Source organism: Rhagoletis zephyria, unplaced genomic scaffold (genome assembly GCF_001687245.7).
Source record: "Rhagoletis zephyria isolate East Lansing unplaced genomic scaffold, Rhagoletis_zephyria_1.1 Rzeph_scaffold_00110, whole genome shotgun sequence".
Classification (NCBI taxonomy): Eukaryota; Metazoa; Arthropoda; class Insecta; order Diptera; family Tephritidae; genus Rhagoletis; species Rhagoletis zephyria.
The window spans coordinates 151972-158641 of NW_016157194.1; the positions used below are offsets into that span (position 1 = coordinate 151972).

General features: G+C 45.6%; 1 protein-coding gene across 1 annotated transcript in view; it reads left to right on the forward strand.

Moving 5' to 3' along the window:
- Positions 1-6670, forward strand: part of Tmtc2 (Transmembrane O-mannosyltransferase targeting cadherins 2) — a gene marked incomplete at its 5' end in the record, with an annotated part of 350919 nt that overhangs the window by 51052 nt on the left and 293197 nt on the right. The gene's annotated exons all lie outside the window — the stretch shown is intronic.

Here is a 6670-nt window from a genome sequence, read left to right on the forward strand (position 1 = left end):
TTTTAAGTTTTCGTTTGGAATAATTTTCATGAACTAATCTATTTAGAGATCTTTTTAGAAATTTTCCGTACATCCGATATCTATTAAAATTTTGAATTTTTTGTATTTTTTTTGGAAAAAGAAGTTCAAGATACAAGTCTATGTGCAAAAAATTAATTAAACAATGACAGTCTCCGAATATACTTATATGGAAGATATAATAGAAAAATTTTAATTTCATTACCCAGACTTTATGAATAGCCTACTCTATAAGTAATATTAGAAATTCCGAATTAGTAAGTTCAGTCAAGACGTCATTCAAAAGTTTTGAGGAAAATCACTTTTCTCTTTTGTGAAAATTTGGGACTATCTTATGCGAGTATTGTCGACAAAATGTTAGTCTATGAATGATTAAAAATTAACGAATAAATGGTTAATCGCGATTAATGATTAAAATTAATTAAGCGATCGCTGTGGTGTAGTGGTTAGAAGTGCGCACTACCATTCCGCAGGGTGAGGGTTCGAGACCAGTTCCGGCCAACATAAAAAAAAGAAAATGTTTTTAGTCGTAGTCGTAGTAGTCGGCCCCCGGCAGGAGTCGGCGTAAAACTGTAGGCCCTTCCCCTTTTTGCGACAACATCAAGGCGCGTGCCACAAGAATGATGACGGAAGTCGATTCAGACATGCCGGTTTAAGTAAGGGGTCGCATATTTATGATATTTTCGACGTCGGCTAGCGCCGCTCTCAGCACCTCTTCGCGTAAAAAACTCTTTGGTAATATATCCATCAGTACAGCCTTCACCGTTCGGATCATGCGCTCCCACGCGCCGCCCATGTGGGGTGCGGCTGGTGGTATAAAAGCCCACTCGATTTCAGGGTGTTTTCTCACCAGCGCGTCAGATGACAGCCTTTCGATCTCATCGGCCAATATGCGACTAGCACCTCGGAAATTTGTGCCGTTGTCCGAAATGATTTGCCGGGGAACTCCCCGTCTGGATATGAACATTTTCAATACTAGGAGAAATGAGTCGGTCTAGAGTGAGGGCGAAATCTCAATATGTACCGCTCGTATGGTCATGCAGGTAAACACGACTCCCCAACGCTTTTCATGCCGTCGTCCAACCACCACGTCAAAGGGCCCAAAGTAGTCGACGCCCGTGAATGCGAATGGGTGAGTGAATGCTGCTAGACGCTCCGCTGGTAGCCGATTACGACATTGTTGGCAGGCCTTGGCGACTTCTCTTACCAATGCTCGTAGACCATGCACGCAGAATCGCTGTCTCGTCTCATTCACAACTATCTCATTATGATGGTGATGGAACCTTCGGTGGTAGAAATCCGTGATCAGATGAGTAACGCTGTGATTTCTTGCGAGTATTATCGGTTGTTTCAGATCCCCTGCCACTCCCCTTGCTTCATCGATCCGACCCTTTACGCGTAGCAGCCCATATTCGTCTATAAATGGAGAAAACTTGTAGATTAACCTTTTACGACTTACCGTACCCGTTTTCAGTTGCTCAAATTCATCGCCGTAACATTCTTGCTGACACTTGCGAAAGAGCAGAATTTCAGCGCTTATACAGGTTCTGTCGTGGAGGAGCGTGTGAGTGATGGGGTTTTTCACGGCAGCCCTCATCGTTAAGCGAAGAAAACGGAGAACACACATCTGCGCAGCGCGTAGTTTTTCCCATTTACTGAATCTTTTGGGGTCTGGTGACGCATCCTCACTAGTAGTACTATTGGCCGTCATATGCTGTATCGTTTTTCTTGTAGGTTGTGGCTGTTCGAATTCGGAGACCGGCCATGAAGTCTTCGGTACTCTCAAGAATTCCGGACCTGTGACCCATATGGTAGCGGTACCAAACTCGAATTTTGGGATCCATTTAGTACCGTCGTCCGCGACGTTGTCTTTCGTCGGCACCCATCGCCACTCACTAATTTGTGAATCCTGGGGTATCTCACCAATCCGTACGGCCAACTGGTTGAACTTTCTCGCGTCTGATCTTATCCAAAATAGGACGTCTTTTGAGTCAGACCAGAAACTCCGACAGTTTATGGGTATAAAGAGCTCCCCTTGAATGAACTTAGCTAGGCGGAGCCCCGAAATGGCTGCCATCAGCTCAAGCCTTGGTACTGAAATCGGCTTTAACGGGACAACTCGGGTTTTCGATGCCACGAGACTGCAGTGAATCTTTACGGCTGTGGTTGTTCGCAGGTATGCTACTGGTGCATACGCTGATATGCTCGCGTCAACAAAAACGTGAAGCTGATTGTCGTCGATGCGGTTCGCCCAGAGATAACAACGTGGGATTCGGAATTTGTCGATGTGACGTAGCTTTCGCACCCACTGTCACCATTCTGAGCGTTCCTGATCGTGTACGATTTCGTCCCAAGTTACACCTGATCGCCATACATCCTGCAAAATCATCTTAGCCTTAACAAAGAAGAAGCCGAGTAGGCCCAGAGGGTCGAAAATAGACATCACCACTCGAAGAATCTGCCGCTTTGTTGGTTGGTTGGACTCGTCGAAAACCTGCGGCTTGAATTTGTGGATGAATGTGATCTCCTCGCTGCTCGACAGCCACCACATACCGAGAACCTTTTGGAACTCCTCCTCTGGTTCTGGAATGCACTTGTCTATGGGCTCGGACTCACTTGTGAGCGCTTGTACCACTCGCTTGGAGTTCGACATCCAGTGCCGCATCTCAAACCCGCCTTCTCCATGAATATAGCGGACATCGGTAACGAGGTTAATCATTTCGTCTTCATCGTCCATGCTATGCAGCCAGTCATCCACAAATGTGTTTTGGACGATTGCTGCCACCGTGCGGGGCCTCTCCTTCTCAAAACGTAGGGCGTTCTTGTCTTTTATGTAGTTTGCCAAAGACGGAGAACATGATGCGCCAAACGTCATCACGGTCATGGCGAACACATCAGGTCGTCGGTTGTTGTCGCCGTCTCGCCAAAGGAACTGTTGCCCCACCTGGTCCTCTTTAACTACTCGAATCTGGTGGAACATTTCGCGGATGTCCCCGCATATAGCCACTGGTCGTTCGCGAAAACGCATTAGAATACCTACCAGCGGTTGTAAGAGGTCAGGGCATTTGAGCAGTACATCGTTTAAGCTGGTATCATGCGCCTTGGCCGCTGCATCCCATACAAGCCTTTTTTTGTTTTTGTTGATGTTCATGACTGCGAAAACAGGAATGAACCAGGACTTGCCCCCCGTAGATATCTCGTCGTCAGCTAATCTCCTTTTTCGATGTAGTCCTTAATTTTTTCGATAAGGAATTCCTTCAGCTCGGTGGTCTTTTCCATCTTCCTCTCTAGACATTGGAGGCGCTTGCATGTCATTGGGTATGAATCGGGCAGATCAACTTGGTCGTACTTACATAGCAGCCCGGTTTCCCATTTCTTATCGCTGGCGACATATTTAATTGTTTTCTCCATTAGAATGCGTGCGCGCTCATCTTCCCTCGACCTAAGGGGTTGGACGGTAGAGCTGATGCCCACTGCCTCGACAGAAAAATACACCCTCATCAAGCTATCTAGTTGACTGCCTTTGTTGCAGTTACAGACGTGCAGTAAACTTTCCCCCAATGGCTGGTTCGACTTGTCGTGACCGTAAACTGACCAACCTATTTTACAACGCGCAGCTATAAGCTCATCGCCCTCAACCTGATGTACCTCCAGTGGAACACAAAGCTTAGTGTTGTCTAAGCCTATCAATAAACGCGCTCTGCACTCAGAATACGGTAGAATAGGCAGAGATTTCAGATGATCGCGTTCGCTCAACGTATCGACTTTTAGTGATTGCTGCGGTAATTCGTGGTCAGTGATGGTACGCACGTTATGCAAACGATAACGCGGAACATTTTCCCCTTTGGCAGATATTTCGAGACCTACGAATTTTGAGCTCGCCTCGTGCTGTGTGATGTCGCTGGTCCATCTCAGACATAGCTCTTCGCTGGGCCCGTCAAGTCCCAACTCCTCAGCTAGGCCACTGTCCATCAGTGTGCACGATGCCCCTTCGTCAATCAGCGCAAATGTACTGATAGTCGTCTTGGGGCCATATAGGATTACCGGAATGTAGCGAAAAACTGCCCTCTTAAACTTGCGTTGGTGGAATAGGACTGTAGAACCGTCCTGACCTTTAATATCGGCTTTGGTCACTTTACCATAGTGATTGGTTGCAGCAGTGTTGCCATGTAGTAGTGCGTTGTGCGCCATTCGACAACCGTCAACACCGCATGCTTGCTTGGAGGCGCAGCGTCGAACCATGTGAGTTCTGAAGCAGCGAATGCACAGCTTTTTTTCCTAGATTAGCTGCCAGCGTTCGTTTCGGCTCTTTGCTTTGAAGTCCGGGCAGTCAGAGAGGTTGTGGCCCTTTTCGCACTGGTGACAAGCAGGGGGTGTCTGCGTTTTCCCCTTAGGCGATTTAGTTGAGGCGCGCTCCTTAGAAATCTCGTCGTGCACAAAAACCCTTTCCTTAGTGCTCTTTTGTCCCGCCTTTTCTTCTCCAGTAGTACTGGCTGTAGGGTTAAGTGGTGTTACTTGACTAGCACACGATGCTAAACCAAATAACCAGTCGTCGAAGGTCACTATATCGACACGAACCGTAGCCATTCGATGACGACCGCAATTGAGCTTCATATCTCCTGGCAGTTTGTTCAGCAGCTCATTGATAAGCATAGGGTCGTTCAGGTAGTCGCTAAGACCCATTGCTTGCATCGTTGCTCTATAGTTCTAAACTGCCAACGCGAGCGCAATTAGCGTATCTAGCCGATCGGTCCTCACTGCTGGCATCTGCCTTAGTTTACGCTGTAGTGTGTCGTGGATCACGTCTGGTCGTCCGAAAAGCATGCGCAGTGTCTCGATAGCTAAGTGAACAGTAGAAAGCATCATTAGCTTTCCTCTCACGGCTTCAAGGGCCGCACCTCGTAGTGATTTTTGAAGCCTAATCAGATTATCTTGTTCAGAGAATCCACAACGTTCAGTCGATTGCTCATAATTCGTTATGAACAGCGGCCACTCTTCTGGCTTCCCGGAGAAGAGTGGCAAGTCTTTACTTATTACCTGTCTTGCCGCCACGTGTGTTTGGGATAGACCTACGTCCAAACTACGCTGAGACTGCGTATATAGCCCTCTCCATGTGCTGTCGGTAACGGGCGCAGGGAGAGAACGGTTGGTATGGTGCGGCAGCACTGTACGCTCTCGTATAAGCAGCCCCTGTGTAGGCCAGCGACGGAATGTGTGTAGGTTGCGAAGCTTGTAACACGTTGCCTCCATAGGTAGGCGTGTAGACGGCACTCATCGGTGCATGACGGCTCTGACCGAACACGCAGGCAGATGAATGAGCAAACGTTGAAATCAATTGAGGACCGCCGATAACGGCGGGGCCATGTCGTAGGCCACGTGGTTTTGCGGCATAGCCATACAAGCATAGCTTGGCCGTGGGTTCATGTTAATGCCCAGGCTCCCGGGTATAGTAGGCACCGGCTTGTATGGCATTTGACACAAACCGTTCGCGGAACATTGTATGGGGGCGTTCGACATGGTCGCGGCGGTAGCAGTCGATAAAAACAAGGGCGAGAGCTCACCCTGCGTCGCGGCTAAATTTTGCATATTGAAATTTGAGATTTGCTCGACGGGTAGTGCACTCCCTGCTGTAAAAAACGTTTGCACATTGCTAGCATGTGCGCCAGCAGGGGGGAGTACACTTTCCTCTATAACGGTACCATCGAGATTCTGCAAGTCGGGCATATCGTGTTAGCAAATGGCCGTCGCGTATAAATGTCGGCAAAGTATTTTAGATGGTTGACGAGTGAGCAAATAAAACACGTATTTTGAGCGGTAGCACGTACAAATGCTTTATATTCGGCGATTTTAATGCTTTGATACGTTTGTGCTAAAATCTAAGGTTTTGCACGTTAGGAATCCATTTTTTAATACATTTCAATATGAATACTTACACTTATTGCGCGCTAACACTAGTCAATATGTGAGTGTCGTAAAGTTATGATATTTAAGAACATCTCTTTCTTAATTAACGATGACACTGTTTCTATATGAAGCTGATTTCAACATTTTGTTTTAATAAAATTTAGTATCGAAAATATTATTTCAAAACTTGCCTAGGAATGTGATATAATGGTTCGTTCAAAACCTTTTTTCAAAACTTATAAAGGCAAAAACGAGAAGGCGAAGACAAAAAGAGAATAAAAAATTTCCGGCTGTGAATTTTCAGATTTTTAAAACGGTATAGTAATTTAATTTTTTAAATTTAGATAAAGCATAAATACCCCATTGAATAAACGAATAGATCAAAAATATATAACAGTAAAACTGGCACATACATAAATATATGAAAGAATGCACTCAGGCGACGCCTCTAGCCATTGTGTGTCACAAATTTAAGTTATCGATGGAAATTTTTTGCATACCACCAAAGCCAAATCCTGGCTACGCCACTGGATTCAATAGTAGGAACCTTGAAAAATTGGAATTTCGTTAATAGCAAGATTTGAGTAGTTAGTTTTATCCAATTGTATTTGGAACTAAGTAGGATAGTATAGGATTGTACAGAATTGAGAAGTACTAGTGACATAAGTAATAAATGACTGTAAATGGTTGAAGACTTCTTTATTTAAAATAAATAATATAAAAAAAAACTTTTTAATATACAACGCTT